The sequence below is a fragment of the Sminthopsis crassicaudata genome, chromosome 2, assembly GCF_048593235.1.
Source record: "Sminthopsis crassicaudata isolate SCR6 chromosome 2, ASM4859323v1, whole genome shotgun sequence".
Taxonomy (NCBI): domain Eukaryota; kingdom Metazoa; phylum Chordata; class Mammalia; order Dasyuromorphia; family Dasyuridae; genus Sminthopsis; species Sminthopsis crassicaudata.
In genome coordinates, this window is record NC_133618.1 from 177,778,441 (window position 1) to 177,796,919 (window position 18,479).

The 18,479-nt window shown below is 38.9% G+C and overlaps 1 protein-coding gene across 1 annotated transcript in view; it reads right to left on the reverse strand.

The window, feature by feature from the left end:
• The window catches only part of CTSB (cathepsin B), a 30,320-nt gene extending 17,588 nt beyond the window's left edge, over nucleotides 1-12,732 (reverse strand). Inside the window, exon 1 of the mRNA XM_074287937.1 lies at nucleotides 12,564-12,732. The gene's annotated coding sequence lies outside the window, so the exon portion shown is untranslated. The remainder of the gene's footprint in view (nucleotides 1-12,563) is intronic.
• Between the last annotated feature and the right edge of the window lie 5,747 nt (nucleotides 12,733-18,479).

The following is an 18,479-nucleotide window of genomic DNA, read 5'->3' on the forward strand; positions in this document are numbered from 1 at the left end:
GCTTTTATGGCCTTTGGTAACCAGGATTCTATTATCTTTCCTTTATTTCACATACATGCAAACTAGCCAAAATGAATTACAAGAATTTCTAATCTGACAGGGTGTCTCTAATTCCTACTTTGTAGAATCTACTCTTCCTTTTAAAGCTTAGCTTCAGTGGCCACTTCAAAGTCTTTCTAGATCCCCTTCCTAGAATACTTTTATTCTTATTTTCATTCCTCCCCAACTCCCACCTTATGTTTGTTACCTGCATACAATATAGAGTTAGCTATCTAAAGGTAAGGACTAGCTTTAATAGTCATTTCCTCAGGGCTGAACAGATTGCCTTAAATTTAGGATATTTACTAGATTGAAAAGTAGTGTTTTGCTTTTCTATGCTTATAAATAAGAGTGAAGGCAAATTAACAGTGAGATACAAAAGAAAAAAGCACTATCATACAAAGAGAAAATTCAGGACAATACAACTATTATCACCTTATTAAATTTAATAACATTTTAAAACAAAATATACAAGGAAGCTTATGATTCTTTTATACATTAATTTTAAAATTATTTTTTGAATATTGCTGAATGTTATAAAGTTCATTGGAAAAAAGTTTCATCCAAGTCATAGGTATTTCCTACTTGAAGGCCAGATAAACACTAGTGGGGCAAGTTATAAAACAAAGTAAAAAAAAAAAAAAAAAAAAAAACACTGCAACCATCCAGGAGGCAGAGGATTGTCAAATGCTTTATGTTTTATGCTACTGTTACTCCCTCCTTGGTTCCTCTAAACCTCAGTATCTATCACTAATTATTTAAACAAAGTATAGTAGGAACACCCAACCAGGAGGCCAAAACAAAGGAGCCAAGTCCTGTCTGTGGAAGGCATGACTGAATCTTAAGTAACTTCACAGGGTTCATTTATATGAGTGTCTGAGACTAATATTTTCTTTGTCCAAGAGGATCACTAAAATGCCTTAAGATATTTCTGCATTTCAAAGGGAGCAAGAGGTCTCAGTTTGGAAAGTCTCACTGGAGCTAAGCCCACAATACTTGATACTATAAAAGGGGAGGACATTTCTAAGCTTCCTTTAACATATTATGCCCATCCTCCATACAGAGGAAGATTAAAGCCTTTGCCAAAATTTTTAACAGGCTACAGAAACTGTTTTCACAGCATTAATTAGATAGAATTTAAGCCACCTACCTCATAGCTATTCTTAATTAGCACCTAACTAGGTTCCCAAGCTTTTTATTTGCTGGGACCCAGCCACTCCAGAGAGTTCTCAGTATTTTGAAATAATCAGACAGACTAACCCAACTCTTCTATAATATCACCCACATCCCCCCAAGACAGGACAAGAAAGAGTCTTAGTAGTCAGAGTCTATAATTTAGACTCACCAGTCTGTTCCTTTTAACTTCAATATTCCCCATTCTCCTAACCCAAATGAATTATACTTGCTACATAGATCATTTTTTCTTTTACTTAAATTTCAAACTTCAAAATAAAATTATCATTTCAATATTAAAGCAGAGCAGAAGGAAGATTACACATGAAACCCCTATTCTCTGGTATACAACCTGCCTTTTCCTTATAATCAAAGGTATAACTTTCAAAGTTGTTCTGCTTCTGTTTTTCCTTTTGTTCTTAAAAGCATCAAAAAAGCTTCATTTCTGCCTCTCTCAACCTTACTGGCCTTTTCCCCTCCTACATTTTCCATGAGGGTAAAGGTTGCGGAGAAGGGGAAGAGCAAAATTCAAAAATTGGTCTGTCTGAAAATGAACATCTTGCTCTATGTGTTCCCTCTCTAACCTATGTTGGTAGTAGGGACTGTTGGAAAGTGTAGTTTTTCCTCATGTTGAGGAAAGGATAAATTAAAAGCAGAACTCAGATTAGCAAGAGGAGCTACACATTAAGTGAAAGATACTGCTACCCTGTATTGAGCAGCTGAAGTCACAACTGCTTTGCTGAACTACTTGTGATGAGGTTTAGAATTGGGGTACCTAAATGAATTAGGGTTTAATTGAGGTCTAGTGGCAGGTTCAGGGTAAAGGGAGTCAAATAGAGCTCCCCTGCAACCCCTTTGGATTCAGTGCAAGGAGAGGGAGTTAAATAAGGTCTAGTGGCGGTGCAGAGTCCCCTGTAAAGGAATTTACAGACCCGAAAACCTAGATGGATAAAAGAGGTTTATTATGGGGTTTAGAAGTAAGGTTAAAGTCTAGTTAGTAAAAGATGAAGGTAGAGATAAGAGGGTACTGGAAACAGGATTCCAGTGGGTAGAGAGTCTTTGGTGCCAGGCATGGGGCTGGCATGTTTAGGCTCTCTTTGAAGAGAAGACTCCACTTTGGCTCTTTTATAATGAGAGATTTAGCTAAAGGGGCCTGTGGGTAGAGTCCCAAATTGGCTCCTTGCCCATCGAGGGCTAGAATTTGCTTGGTGGAGGTTGGGAAATCTGAGCAGATCATTAGAATGGGGGCTGGAACAGCCCAAGTTGGCTTAGACTAATGGGGGTTGTGAGAGCCTGGATATCTCCCATTGGAATTCAAAGGTATGCTTTTGACCAGGATTTGTGAATCAAAGGTCCTAGCTTCTTGAACTGATAATGCATCAGCTAGGAGGGGTTGGGAATCAGAAAAGAATAAATCAATCTGAAAGGACTAGTTTCTTAAAGGGTCCACAACCCGCATCATTTGGACATAGCTTTCTGTATGTCTACCTTGCCATACTGCAGGACCTGGTGAAATTACTACCCTTTCTATTACTTTCCCTCCCCCTCTCTTCATGCCTCCTGTACTAATTTGGAAAGCCCTTTTCTATATACAAACTTTATTTGCAGATGATATTTTTACAAGTTTTGCCTCTGATCAAGATAAGCTGACCATTATGTTCTGAGAGTTGCCTGATAGCTATGGAGAAATGGATAGGAAGGAGAAGAGCATAAAAATGAACCCACCTATGACAAAAAAGACTTCAGGTCTTTCCTTATCGAAGAAGGTAATTAGTATACACTCTCTTAGTCCTCTAAAATCCCAATTCATCATTTCATCAGGGAGAATTTCTGAGTCTTTCAAAGTTGTTTTTCCTCAAAACACTCCCGTTATTCTAAAAGTTATTCCTTGGGTTCTCTTTGTTTCACTTTGGATTAGTTCGTACAAATTTCCCCATTTCTTATGGCACAATACATCCTATATACCATGTATTTGGTTGATTACTCCAATTATCAACTTTTATCCAGGCTGATTTCATCAAGTTTAGGTAACTTCCCAGGTGGTATAAGATTTTTTAGGAAGTGCCTGGTACAGAAAAAAGTTAATAATTAATTTTCCAAGGCCACAAAGCCAGTAAATCAGCAGCAGGACTTGAATCTATATTTTTTACTCTCTATAGTCAGATCCCTTTCCACATCTCAATGCCTTGAGTCTGATTATTTTTGGAAATAAGATGAACCTAAGCAAGTAATTAATTGCTAAAGAATCAGTCAAATAGATTAGGAACTAACAGTCATTTTCTAGCTGTGTGATCCTGAAGTCTTTTTGAGCCTCGATTTATTTGTAAGATGTGAATAATGAGATACCTATAAATATCCACCTACCTCACATTACTGAAAGGATAAAAGGAGAATTTAAGAAATGCTTCAAAGTCCTTAAACATCAAATAAAAATTGGCTACTACTATTATAATGAAGCATTTTATATCTATTATTTCATTTGATCTTCAAAACCTTGTAAGGTAAATGTAAGTTTTATTAGCTTCATTTTATGATCTTTTTGCAAGGGAATTTCCAATTGACTGAGAGAAATGGACCAGGGGCAGGATTCAAGTCTATCTTCTACTGCCAAAATCTGATACACTTTTTGTCATACCAAGAAAAAAGCTTCTGTCTTGAATGCAGAAGAAATATTCTCAACAGACCCCCATCCCTTTACTAATATATGCGAGTCTGATGTTTTGCCTTGGTTTCCCTTACCATTCTGGCTCTAGACTATATTCCCATTCATTTATGGATTTGAGAGACAAGGGACTCTAGTTAGAAGATGGGCATCCAAATCTTGCCTGTGACACTATATAACCAAAGAATATCTTAAGATCAAGTTGCAGAGCAGGTTCTGACTCACTTTAGAAGATGTTACTTGAATGAATTCTCATTCCAATGAAATTGCAGTTCTGAGGAAAAGGCAATCACTGTGTCATGAGCTATGCTGAAAAGAAGATGCCAGTCATCAGGATCTACTTCACAACACTAAGATGCAGGTAGTGCAAGTATTATCACTTTTTCTATTTGAGGAGAACTTGCAAGCTTTTAAGTGCATAGTATTTGCCAATGACTGTGCTAAGTGCTATAAATACAAACAGAATAGTTCTCATCCTCAGGGATGTTACATGGAAGAAAGAGAACCTGTAAATAGTGTATGAATGAGTAGGGACACATACATACACAAACACACTTTTAGAGGTCTTCTGCAAAGCATCTGAACTCTGGATCTAAAGATTCTCCATTTAAATCTGTTCTCTCAGTCTACCCCTATGAAGGTAAAAATCTTTAAGGACAGATTTTTCATCAGGATAAACACTGAGAGATATCAGAGGCCTAAAAAAATAAAAAATAAAAAATAAAATCAATGTCTACCATCATCAGGCAGAGTGTTATGAGAGGAAAACCACTAATCCTTCATTCGCCCTTAGACTGAACCCCATCCCATCTTACCTTCCACACAAGGTCATGCACCTGCCCAAATATAGTAGCTACTTTCTATTGGCACTATGGGTCCCAACTTCTGAACAGCACTTCCTGAAAAGTTCCCTGCAGCTAGTTGCAAGGGTCTCACCCCACCTTATCAGTCAGGTCAGTGTCCTTTTAGAGCTTCTCTCCTTGTCTCCTCTCCCCCCCATTCTGACCCAGTCCAAGGAGGTCTCTTATCTAATTACATAGGAAGCCTATGTAAATAAGGAGGTTGAATAAAACACAGATTACTTCACATCTCCTGTTCAGAAAGCCAATGCTACCTTTCATTTCTTATTTGGAGCTTGAGAAAAGTGGGTACTTAAGATTTCAAGGAGCCTCATTTCACTGGGGAAGGTTCTTCTCTTAAGGACAGGCAGTAGCAAAAGTTACATGAGTTTCTGCAACTCTTCTAAAATCATCACCTGCTAATAATCCTCTCCATGCTTGGCTGGATTGCCCTCAGACACTATGTACACACATTCTGTAGCTGGGCCTTCCTACTTTGGCAAGCCCAATTTTGCACATTCTAGTGGAACACTCCTTGAGAACCTAGGGTTACCTCCAAAAGACATCAAAAATTTAATAGAAAAATATATAATAACCCAGAAAATTATAAACTATTCCTTACTTTCCAAGAATGAGGACTAAAGCATTCTGGTAGAAGTTTTTCCTGATTACCCTTAGTCATTAAGACTTTCTTCCTCTCCAAATTATATTACATTCAGTTTTTAAAATGAAATACTTCAATCCTGAGCACTTAAAGAAGACTTCTCACCGATGAAGAAAATTACTACTCACTTGGTGCCTGTGTAAGGGGCACACACAATAAATTAATTTCTGGAAGCAGAGGCTTCATTTTGTGGTTGCCTTAGTATGTATTTAACACACTTGCTAAATTGCTATATTGAATAACAATTGACAAACTACAGAGACAAAATTTAAGCTTGATATGAAAGAATTTTATAAATAGAGTAGATCAACTTGAGAGATAATAGGTTTTTCTCACTAGCTTTTTTCTTTTAATCAATATTAAATTTGTAAAAAAAAAAAAAAAAAAATTTCCCCCTGAGGCTGGGGTTAAATGACTTTGCCTAGGGTCACACAGCTAGGAAGTGTTAAGTGTCTGGGACCAGATTTGAACTCGGGTCCTCCTGAATTCAAGGCTGGTGCTCTATTCACTGCGCCACCTAGCTGCCAAATTTGTCAAACTTTTAAATAAACTTGAATGATGTACTATATGCCTAGTGTTCTAATAAAAGGACCAAAGAAAATAGTATTAGCTAAAGGTACATCCTACCACACATACATGTGAATAGGGTACAAGTAATTTGCAATGAGCATCATCTAAAGTCTAGTAGTACAAATAGAGGAAGAAAGGAGACTTCTGGACAGATACCAAGCACTTCCTTAGTTCCTCATCTTCACTGTCTCACCATCCACCTAACTCAAAACCTCTCCTTCCTATTTTCTGAGGATTTGACCACAATTTGCCTTTCCAAGTCCTGCTATTTTAAAAAATGCATGGGTACATTCCTTCCCTCAAAAACAGTCACATCTTAGTGTGGTTCCATATTTGAAGCAGCCTTTTTGTTTTTATTTTTTCCCTTTACTAATTACATGGCTATCAATAATCCCCCTAAACAGCAGAGGTCTGTCAGGCCTAAAAGGAATACTAAATCTCAAATGATGTCAGAGGCTTAAAACTGGGTTCTACTGGTCACTTTCTCTGGTTTTCATTTCCTCTTTGTATAGAGATTGAAATCCATGATTCTTGGTGGAAAATCATTCATGTCTTCATACTTTAAGATTAAAAAAAGTTTCTTATAGTCTGGCTTATATAGAGGATTCTATATAATCTGGCTTCAGTCTAAGACTCCAGGTTTCCACAAGCATTTACGCTGGTACCACCTTAGAGTGAGTACTTTTACAGAAAAACTAGACCTGCCCCCTACTCAGTCTTCTTTCTTTATTCAAGGTGTTCTCCATGACTAAAATATGGCTCTCCTCTAGTGGTAACTTTACCTTATTGTCTTTTGCTTTGATATTCCCCTCCCTGGCCATTACTGACTATTTCATACTGATAATCAGCAGTTTTTATTACACTTGTAGAATGTAATGCTGCATTTTCAGGCCATCACCTGGCACATGGCAGGTTACTTAAAATCAACTGGGTCTGGTTAACTATGCTGCCCCTTTTGGCCAATAATAACCATGAGCCAAGAGTGTCCAGGAAATCTTGGAACCATCTCAGTTCCTAGAGACTCAAGGGAGAAAACAGAAAACAGTATGTTATTTGATGGGATCTACTTATGTGTCATATCCTTTCACTGCAAAGTAAACACTGATTTTTACTGGGTAAGGCCCCAGACCAGAAAACTCCTGAACTGAAACCCACCTTACTCCATATCCTGTGTATGACACCAAAGATGTTTCACACTTTTGATACTTTCCTTCCTAGGAGAGGTAAGATCCACAAACATGTCAGATGCCACTGGCAGGGCACCTCACTAAATGGAGCCCTATAGTCAGCTAAAGGGCTTTTTATACATAGGTTAATCCCTCCTATTTTTCTCTTAAACCCTCTCTGAATGCACAAAAATTTCATTCCAATTTACTCAAAAACTACTTTAAGCTGTGCTTACTAAAAGTTAGGCAATCCAAATAAGCAATGAGAAGACAGAGGAGGCAGAGAATTCCAGGGCACTGGGAAGTCAATGCAAAGGAAAAGTTGGAGTGTTGGATATGAAGAGTTTAACTGGATTAAAAAACATATGGGAGAGGAAAAAGGCAAAATATGGCCCAGTTATAAAGAGCTGGAAATGCCATAGAGCTTTATGTTTGATTCTGAACAATGCTGGATACAACTGAGAACCCCTAGAGTATACTAAGAAAGAAAGAGATGACATGGTCTGACCTATGTTTTAGGAAGTTACTTAGCTAGGAGAAGGGTTAGAATGGGGAGAGCTGAGGCAGGTGGGGATGGAAAGGGAAATAAGTTATTATACTACTTCAACGATCCAAGTGAGAAATATTCAAAACCTAAACTAGAGTAGTGACAAAAAAAAAAAAGATATAGGAATAAAAGAAATGACAAGACCTGGATATGAATATGTGAGATATTGAGAATAACACGTGGCCACTATAGATGTCAGGTTCCCATATATAAGGAGACTGCTAGTTGTTTGATTCAGTGGTATATACCAATTAAATAAAATATCCGATAGCAGTATAGATCAGTTCGGTCAAGCACAAATAGAAAAAGAATCTTTAAACCATCCCTGAGGAGCCTTGTAGGTGCATTATTTGACTTAGAAAACCACATAACATTACTATATTTTCATTTATTTTATTAAGTATTTCCTAGTTGCATTTTAAATGTGATACAGGCTGTGTTCAGGAGTATCATGACTGCATTTTTGGCATATCTAGGATAGAAAAAAGACTATTTAGATACCAAACCTTAGATTAAGACAAATCTTTTCCCTTTGTATTCCCTAAAGCCCTGATTGTATTCCAATATAATTATATAACATTTATATATTGAAGACTACTGGTAACTAGGTGGCACATTGAATAAAGTGCTAATCTTGGAAGTAAAGTTTTCCATCTGGACTCAGCCACATATTAACTGTGGAATTTTGGGCAAGTGACATAAAACTCTCAGCCTCACTCTTACCTGTAAATGGGGATAATCACAACACCTATCTCACTAGGGTGTGTTGAAGGTAAAATGAGATAATAATTATGCTAGACAAAATTCCCCTTAGATTTCTGGGCAATAGAGTGAAATCCTTTTATAAAAATACAAATTGAGACTGAATACGTTGGTACAATGCAGATGATATCTTAGTAGATCCAAACTTTTTTCTTTGGAAGCTGTCTCATTATCATATAATAGTAGTAATAGACTTCTCCCTCAATTTACAGAAGGATAAAGCAAGGCCCAGTAAAAGATTATCGACAGGTGAGTCCAGAACCCAGATATAATGCTGTATTTAGGGCAGCTGAAATTTCAATTTCTCAACTATCTTGTAATTTCTCTGTAATGTCCTGTAGTATCAGGGCTGCAAATACTGACCAGGATAGGCAAGATAAATGAGCATTGTTTTAAGTCAAAAGAACAGGATGACCTAGCCAGGGACAACTTCTCTGGACCACCATTGCTCATTTGTAAAATGAGATGTTGGACTAGATGTTCTGAGGTCTCTCCTTCAACTCTAAATCTACCTTCCTTACTCAGTCTGTTTTCTAATACATTTGAACTTGAAAATTTATTCTCATTATGTGGCCTCTAAATCACAGTGGCCAATCCAGTTCTTCCTGGCTTTCTGGAACCAAGAGAGCAGAGCCCTGAAATGCAGTCCAGCCAACTCAGAGCTTTCTTTCTTCCAATTCAGGGAACATCAGAAGTTAATATTTTTAAAAGTTTAAAGGACCTGAGAGAAGCTCATCCCTTCTATGGAAAGAATAAGATGTTAATTCATTACTGGTGGAGTTGTGAACTGACTCAACTATTTTATAGAACAATTTGGAACTATGCCCAAAGGGCTATAAAATCACACATACCCTTTGATCAAACAATAAAACTACTAGATCTGTACCCCAAGAAACTAAAAAACAAAAACAACCAACCAAAAAGGAAAAGGATCTATTTGCACAAAAATATAGCATCTCTTTTTTGGTGGCAAAGAATTGAAAATTGAGGGAATGCATACTATTGTGCTAAGAGATGGTGAGCAGGATGCTCTCAGAAAAAACCTAGAAAGACTTCCAGGAGCTGATGCAAAGTGAAATGTACTATTCACAAAGTAACAATATGGTAAAATGATCAGCTGAGATGACACAGCTATTAACCATAATCCCAGCGGGATAGAGCACCAGCCCTGAAGTCAGGAGGACCAGAGTTTAAATCTGGCCTCAGGCACTTAACACTTCCCAGTAAATGACCCAGGGCAAGTCACTGAAAGGGGGAGGAGGAGCAGGAAAAAGAAAAAGGAAAAACCCCTACAAAGATCCCAGAAGAGCTCTGAAGGACTTATGGAGAAATAATGCTACCCATCCCCAAAGAAAGAACTGACGGCATCTGAATACAAACTGAAACATACTTTTTTTTGGACTATTTTTCTGGAGGTCTTTTCCTCTATGTTTTCTTTCATAGCATGACTAATATGTAAATGTTTCACATGACTATACACATATAACCTTTATTGAATTGCTTCCCTTTTCAATGGAGGGGAAGGGAGGAAGGAATTTGGAACTCAAAATTTTAAAAACAAATGTTAAGTTGCTTTTCAAATTGTACGTGTAACAAGAAAATAAAACACTAAATAAATTTTTTAAAAAGGAAGCAGCAGCTCATCCTTTCTGCTCTGCTAAGAGCAATTCCAGCTGCTAATCTACACAAACATATCTTTCTTATTTCGATTTCAGTTTCTGGTGGCTAATTTTTCATTTCTTTCTAGACCTTTCTTCTACTCTCTCTTAATGTCAGATTACTCACATCCCACCCCTGTATGTGGGTGTATAGCATAGGGCTGTTTTGATATAAAATCTACTCTTGATTTATCAGTTCCTGTAAATAAAATGATCTTTGTGATGATGACTGACAATTACCACGCAATTGGTCTTTAAAAACTCATATATACATTCTCGGAGCTTCAGTTTACTTTATCGAAAGCATGTGTGTGTGTGGTATTGAACTAGATAAATTTTGGAGTCCTTCCAGCTCTTTGATCTTATGACTCCAAAATCTATTATCTAAACCTATACTCTGTCCTTAAATATAATCTAACTGGATGTCCCAGTAACACATAACACAAAATGCAACCTAAAATGCAGCACAAAGAAAATTCATCATCTCTTACTTTAACAGAAATTTGTGGTCTCTATTTCTACATATCTGGTCTAATCTCCTTCTGTGTAATGGCACAAAATCAGCACTATTGGTTGATTTCCTCTTAAATTTAAAACTCTTGCAACAGCTTTCTCTTTCTACTTAGTCCTTCTGATTCTAGCTTTTTCTTTCCCCATTTTAACTTCTGCAATAATATTCCTAACACACAACTCTAACCAAAAAAACCCTATCCTTCAAGAATCTTCAGTGGTTCTGTATTTCCTTCAAACTCTTATATAAATGAGTACTTCAAGCTTTTAAAAAATCTGACTCTTGCCTGTCTTTTGGGCCTTTCCCCTACTACCTCCTCTCTCTCTCTTTTTTTTAGATTTTTATTTTCAAAACATATCCACAGATAATTTGACAACACTGACCCTTGGTAGTCTTGTGTTCCAGATTTTCTCCTCCTTCCCCCACCTCCTCCCTTAGAGGGCAAGCAATCCAATATATGTTAAACATGTTAAAATATTTGTTAAATCCAATATGTATAAACCTATTTATATAATAATCTTGCTGCACAAGAAAAAGTCAGATCAAAAGAAAATATCTCCTATCTCTTTAGAGACATTATTCCCTTCCTCCCCCAACAATACAGTAAATTGGCGTCCCCAGAATTTAGTGTCTCTATTTCCTAATCCCTGCTTGAAGTGCCAAGCCTGGATTCCTAATCTACTTCCACCTCTTAAAATCTATAGCTTCCTTCAAATTTCAGTTCCTAATTAGCCTAGTTCTCTCCCTCCACAAATTATCCAGTACATAGTTAATCTGATTGTTTATAGCCTTTCCTCCAACAGTGCAGTCTCTTTGGGTGTTTCTTTTGTCTGTCTCTCCTCAGTGCCTACCAAGGAACAGGGGCTTGATAAGTGCCTGTCAGACAGGTTTAGTAGTTTATTGGGACAGGATAACCTTTCTAGGTACCAATCAAGAGTTTTCCCTCACCCCGCCCTTATGGTATTAGCAACTCCCGAAACCTCTGCCCGATTCAGAGCTCAGCAGACACAGGAAACTAGATTTTCCCAAATGGAACCTCGATCAAGGAAGGGTAATCTTTCCAGCCCAGACATGCCCAGCTTCCTAAAACTCCTACATCAGAAAGGACACAAGGCTCCAGAAAGGTCAAACTTTCATTTCTCCCTCAGGTAGTGAGGTCCATGAAGATTGGTTCCCCATAACCTTTGCCTGTGCCCTTCGCTACCAAATAAACATTTCCAGCACTGGACGCCTCACTTTCTTAGCAGTTCCGGGCTCCCCATAGTACCTTGGGAGGCTGCGGACGGTCTCTGGTTACCCACCGTCTCCTTCCCTTCAGTCTTTTATTCCACTCCCAGCACTCAGTCCCGGGGCTCAGCTGGCAACCTCGCCGTGCCCAGTGACTCTTCTCCAGGCAGACAGGGCACAAGCTACCCTGCACAAAGAGGCCTGGGCCAGGAGGTTCGTTTTCACCCGCAGCCAAAATCTCTATTGAAGGCAATCCCCTCCCCCCACATTTGGGGCTCACTAGGAACTGCTGCAGTTTCAGCGTTGGGGTGATGCCCGGATGGTTTTTAGGCTGCAGGCAAGCGGCCCCAGGATACCTCCGCACCAAGAAGAGAGAGGAGGAAGAGGGGGAGGGGAGGCCTGGCTGTGCTGCTTGTTTTGCTCCCACAACAGAACAACCTTTATACCCCTGCACGCTACAGCTGCGCTCGGGCCTCCCGGCGCCACCCACCCTACCCTGTAGTCCCCGCGTCCGGAATGCCAGCATCCCACAGCTGCCCTAAGGTTCGTTCTCCAAATTCGGGGACCTCAGAGTGAACTAAGTTCTTCACGACTAGGAAAAGAAAAAAATATACGCTCCTGCCCCAGTATTTCAAGCCGAGAAGATAAGGCCGGGAGGTGGGGGTGGGGTAGGGTTAAGGTTGCCATCTCAAGTAGCAGGAGCACCCTCCCTCTGTGTAACACTCTCCCACTCCCCAAGACTCACAGTCCCTCCGAGGCAGAACAGAAGGGCTCAGGAATTTCCAGCAAGCACAAGCGCAGCTCCCAGAGCTGGGTCAGCTCAGCAAAGAGCATTTATCTCCCAGTTCCAGTCCAGCCCAGTCGGTTCTAATCCCGCCCCCGGTCCTCAGCTCCACCCAACTGCTGATTCATTTCACGTGATCTCAGCCCTTTACTTGGTAGGGATTGCCCAGTGCCGGGAGAGCTATCTTCTCTCCTTCTCCCTTCTGCCCAGAGCTAAAAACAGGACCCTCTATCCATATCCCACCACACCTGTCCCCAGAAAGAAACAAACATCTTTCATATGGCTTCCGGAGTGCTCCTGGAGTACTAGGAACATTTTCTTTTGATTGACTCGTTCCAGAAAATGACTGAGCTCAAATCTGCTTTTTAACACAATCGGAATTGCTTCTTTCAGAATTTGATTGATGCTAGTTGAATGAATGAATGGTGATTCGGAAAAGGACTATTATTTGACTGACAAAAGGTAGTCTAGCCAACTTTAAGCTAAAAAATTTGGAGCAGCTAAATGGCTAAATGGATAGAGCACCAGCCCTGAGGTCAGGAGGATCTGAGTTCAAATGTGATCTCAGACACTTAACACTTCCTAGCTGTGTGACCCTGGGCAAATCACTTAATCCCAATTGCCAAGGAAGGTAGGAAGGAAGGAAGGGAGGAAGGGAGGGAGGGAGGGAAAAGAAAAGAAAGAAGTATTTGCTATTCAATTCTACGTTCTGTGGCTCTGTGCCAAGCTCCTTTGCTACAAAGAGACAAAAGACAGTCCCTGCTTTCCCGGAGCTTAAAATCGAATGAAGGAGATAACATACAGATATATACAAAGCAAGCATATATATAGGAAGACACTGGAATTAAAAAGAGATGTTGAAAACTTTCTGTAAAAGGTGAGATTTTAGTTTGGACTTAAAGGGAGAAATAAATCAGTATGATCACTAATTTAGTGTGCCTAAGAAGGCTGACTTTGGATTCAAATCCTGCCTTTGATATTTAAAGCCTTTGTGATTGGGGTTAGGAGTGGGGAGTCGGTCTTAATGAACCTCCTGATAGTGCAATACAATACCAGAGAAACTGAGGCAAGATGGTGATTAGAGGGTTTTTAATATTTTATTTGGATTTCTCAGAGGGAGAGATTGTGCTGAGGGCATGACGCCCCCAGGGCTGATGTCCAAAGCATCCAGCATTGAATATGAGTTTTCAATGACATATATATCCTTGGCTCCAAGCTTGGGGCTCTAAGACAAAGGGGGGGGGGGGTAGAGTCCAAACTCTGGTGAGCAGGAATCTCCAGGCAGGAACCATCAATCTGATTCTGACAGATTGGGAGGGGGGGAGCAGGACCATAAATTCTTGCAAACTGGAAGTTGAGATATCCATCTTAGAGCCAAGAAGTCTGAAACTTAGATTTATAAATAATGCCAATTAGATATCTGAAATAGGACATCTGGAGTCTTATCTTCTGGAATGTCAGGTCTCCACAGCCCTAATTATCTCAGTTCTAATGGTCAGAAAAGGAGGGCTGCAACCAGGGAAACTAAGGAAGAACAATTCAGGGAAACTGAGGTGGAGCAATTAAGGAAACTGAGGCAGAACAATTAAAGGGAACTGTGGCACAACAATAGACAGAAAGTTGAACTTCCTGATGGACAGAAAATGCATTTTGTTAAACTCTTAGTTTATGCCAGGAACGATGCTAAGGGATAGGAAGAAAACAAAATATAAGCAGATGATCTCAAGGAACTTCCATTCTAATGGGGAAAACAATACATAAGAGGGAGTTGAAAGCAGTGAATAGGATGGAATAAGGAAGGATGAAAAGAAAAATATCTATCTATCTGAAGGAGGTGGATCAGAAAATCCCTGAGGTTCTTGCCAACTGTAGATTATACAGAATACTCCTGCCTACCCATGGGGTATTTCTCTAATCTGAAAAATCTTTTTGATAGGGTCAGACAGGTTGAAGGTGAAAGTAAAGGGAATCTATGAATAGAGGGAGGGAAGATAGGGAGGTAGAAAGTGCTTCAAACAGGAGCTTCCAATGGTAGGATCTATCAGCCATTCATTATGACCATCAGTGACTGTTGAACCTTTTGGTGGGAAGGGAGACAAAAACAGAGACTTAGATAAAAGAAGAGAGGACATAATATTTTCTGAATAACTAAGATTCACAATGTTAGGATTAAATGTAATCTGATCACAAACTCAAAAGAGTAGACTAGTACCATGCAACAAGTGTGAAGGTGACAAGGGGAGTCCCAAAATTTTTTCTCTTTCTCTGATTTTGGGGGAGAACACTAATATCTCCCTTGAGATATTATCTCCTCTCCCCAGGGAATCAAGATAAAGTGGTTTTCGTTCTGTTATTTAGGTAGGGCTTGTTATTTAGGTAGGGCTAGTTAAGTCTGGAGCTGGAGATTCCAACTCTATTGAAGTGGAAATTAGCCCAGAGACACTCATTCAATTCCAAGATTTTCTATTCTGATACCTGCTCAAACTGCACCCAGCCCCCATCAAGAGTTGCTAGCCTAGGCTTCTATTATAAAATGAGCCAACTTGGGGGTTCAGTCCTTGCAGAGGACCTGATATGCCATGCCAAGAAACCTTCTCTCTCTCTCTCTGGCATAAATTGCAACCCTCTGCCTGCTGAAATGATATCACTTTCAGCATTAACCCCTTTTTTATCTCTTTCTCACCTATTTCCCTAGCAAGACTTTATACCTCTCTGTCAGGATTTCTCTGCTAGAAACTTTACTTCTCTGTTGGGATCTTGCCATCAAGGAATTCATTCTTTCTATTCATGCATAGCAAAGGCTGACTTCCCAATGCCAATAATAAACTTCTTTTACAATTTAGTTTTTTGGATTCGTAAATTCCTTTACGAAAGACCTCCATGCCATCAGAAGGGGTTCATACAACTCCCTGCCCTGCTCCGAATCCTAGGGGAATCTAGGGGAGCCAGACCTCTTCATTTGGTTTCTTGAACCCCGAACCTGCCACTAACCTCATCAAAAGAATCCTTATTAAATGTCTAAGCACCTTTTTTTTTTTTTTTGCAGGAAGAAGTCTCCAGATCTTCCTCATACCTACCAATCTATCAGCTGGTTGTCCCCAGAATAAATTTAGAACTTCTTTAGAATTCTGTGTGGTAGAGTACCAAATTTGAGGAAATGTTCTAACTGTAGTCCATTATGCTCTTCCTTATTCTTCTAGACAAGCCCATTTGAAAGGAGCTAACAAACCCTTGCTGTGCTTCAGTATTATAATTAAAAATGCATTGTGTGCCATTGCTTTCTAACATCTAGCTAGCATAGCACAATGTTTGGCATATAGTAAGAAATTCAGCCAACAGAATTTTCTGTTTTCTGGCAAAGAAACTTTTTAATGAGAAAAACCACTTGAGTTTCAACAATTAAAAGGGACTTTCTCTCTGAGTTGGAAGATGGGAAGTGGAGTAATAGAATTGAGCAATGGATAGATATCAACTGGCATATAGTAGTTTTACACAAAAAATAAATAGCCTTTAAAAAAAAGTATGTAGAACCTCCCTGAAAAAAAATTCAGTGGAATGAACACTGGCTTTAGAGCAAGAAGTCCTAGGTTCAAATCCTACTCCCCTGGATTATAAATTACTTTTCTTTCATAACACACAATATTTCTTTTATGTGTTTATTATGGTTTAATTTAAATTATTGTTGTTTGTATCTACTACTCAACACCCCTGCTAGATTTCAAGATTTTTGAAGGCAAGGATGTATTTTACTTGACTTTATAACTCCCTTAATGATTAGCAAAATGATCTGCCTGATGTATACATTAAAATGTATACTTTTAAATTAAGGTATGAGTGAATTGTTATATCAAAGCCATAAAAATTTTGAAGTCATATCTTGACACTGTTCATTATCCTGTTGTGCTAGAGTCTAAAATGGTTGGAGAAAAGAGTTGACTTTTATTCTTGGGCTGCCGTGTCTGGTTACTACAGTCAGACATCAGATCAGTTATTCTTTAGTACTGTATATACTAGAGGTTAGAGCATGAGCAATGAATGGAAGTTTCAGAGAGGCAAATTGCTGGTAATACAGAGCAAGTAGATGGTTCAGTGGATAGAGTACAGGACTTGGAATCAGGAAGACTAATCTTGTTGAGTTCGAATTCAACCTCAGATTCTTATTAGCTGTGTTACTCTGGACAAGCTACTTAACCTAATCTGCCTTAGCTCCTCATCTGTAAAATGATCTGGAAAAGGAAATGGCAAATCATTCCAGTATCTTTGCCAAGAAAATACCAAATGGGGTCCCGAAGATTCAAATAGGAAAACAACTCAGCAACCAAGACAAAATATTGTTATGATATAGTTTTCCCAAAGGAGGATGGACTATCTCAAGTGACTTTCCTCCCCAACTTACTCTATGAGGTCCCAGAAATCTCTTTATCATGGAAGCTTTCTCTAGCCCTAGACTTCACAAATTGAAAGTAGATTCTAATTTCTTTTCCTCTGATTGGCTGGTTCCTCCCAGAACCTCCATTTTAAGGAAAATACCCAGGCTATCTTTGGCATCATTCCTCACCAAACTGAAGGCAGGGGTTATCTTCTTTCTGTTTATATTTATATCTGAGTGTTTACCACAATGTTTGGCACATAGTAAGTTATTAATAAATGCTTGTTGACCTGACTTTATTTGACTTCTTTCTTGACTTGACTTCTTTCAATACTCAACTTAAATACTGACTTTTGTAGGAAGTCTTCCCAGGCCTCCCATCCACTTGAGTCTTCTCTAAAGTACTTTCCTTCTTCCCTATATGTATGTTTTATAAATTTGTTTATTTATTTGTTGTCTCTCCTTAATATAAAGCATTCCAGAACAGGGCCTTTTCAATATTTTTGTCTGCCCCAGGTCAACTGTAGTAGAATGTTTTTGTTTTGGGCTATAGATTCATTTTTGCCTGGATTCCTATCTTTTTTTTTTTTTTTTTTTTAATCCTTTAGTAATCTCACAGAAAACAGAAAAACAGAAAGCACATTCACTTACTCCAATGTTCATATAAGACATTGTCATAGAATATGAGTTAGAAGGGACCTTCAGTGGTCATCTACACCTAAAAAAGGAATCCCTTTTTCACCATTCTTAGGCAATTGGTTGAGATTTTGTTGGGCAGAACTAAAAACAGCTCAAAGTTACAAAGAGGCAAATTTAAACTTCCTGCTAACTAAATATTCCTGGCAAAATCAAAGCCAGTACAAAGTGGACTAGGCTAGTTTGAAAGGTACTAGAGAGGGTACTCCTTATTGGAAGTATCCAAAAAAAGACTGGAGGAACACTTGTGTGGTGGGTTGTGGTACAGATACTTTTTCGGGTATGAGTTGGAACATGAGGTGGTCATGGTCCTTTGTGAAGCTGAATTTCTGTGATTCTGTCACCTGCAGAAAGTCAGTAGAAGGGCTTGTGGGTAAATTCTGGGGATTTTGAGTCCATAGTCTACTCTTCTGCCCAAGATACTTGCCCAAGAAACCAAAAGACTGAAGAGTAGATACCAAGACCCAAAAACATCTATGGTCAAAAGTGCAAGCATTGTAAGACTGCAGCTGGGTGGGGCAGACCATTCTAGAGGATCATTCTAGATCCTCTAGATCCTGGGTGGGAGGATCATTCTAGAAAGGAAAGAATATCTGGCTTGTACAACGTTTGCCCTGGACATAGATAAGAGCAGACTTTAAGGTATAATAGAAATAACTTTTCTAGCTGTGTCTTTAGTAAGCCTATTTTAACTTTACTTCACAGGGTACCCTTTACTTCAAAAAGTTTAGGGAAATGAACTATTTCAAATAGTCTATCATACTTGCAACTAAATCTCAGTATTTTGTAAGGAACCTTAGATGTGGAATCTG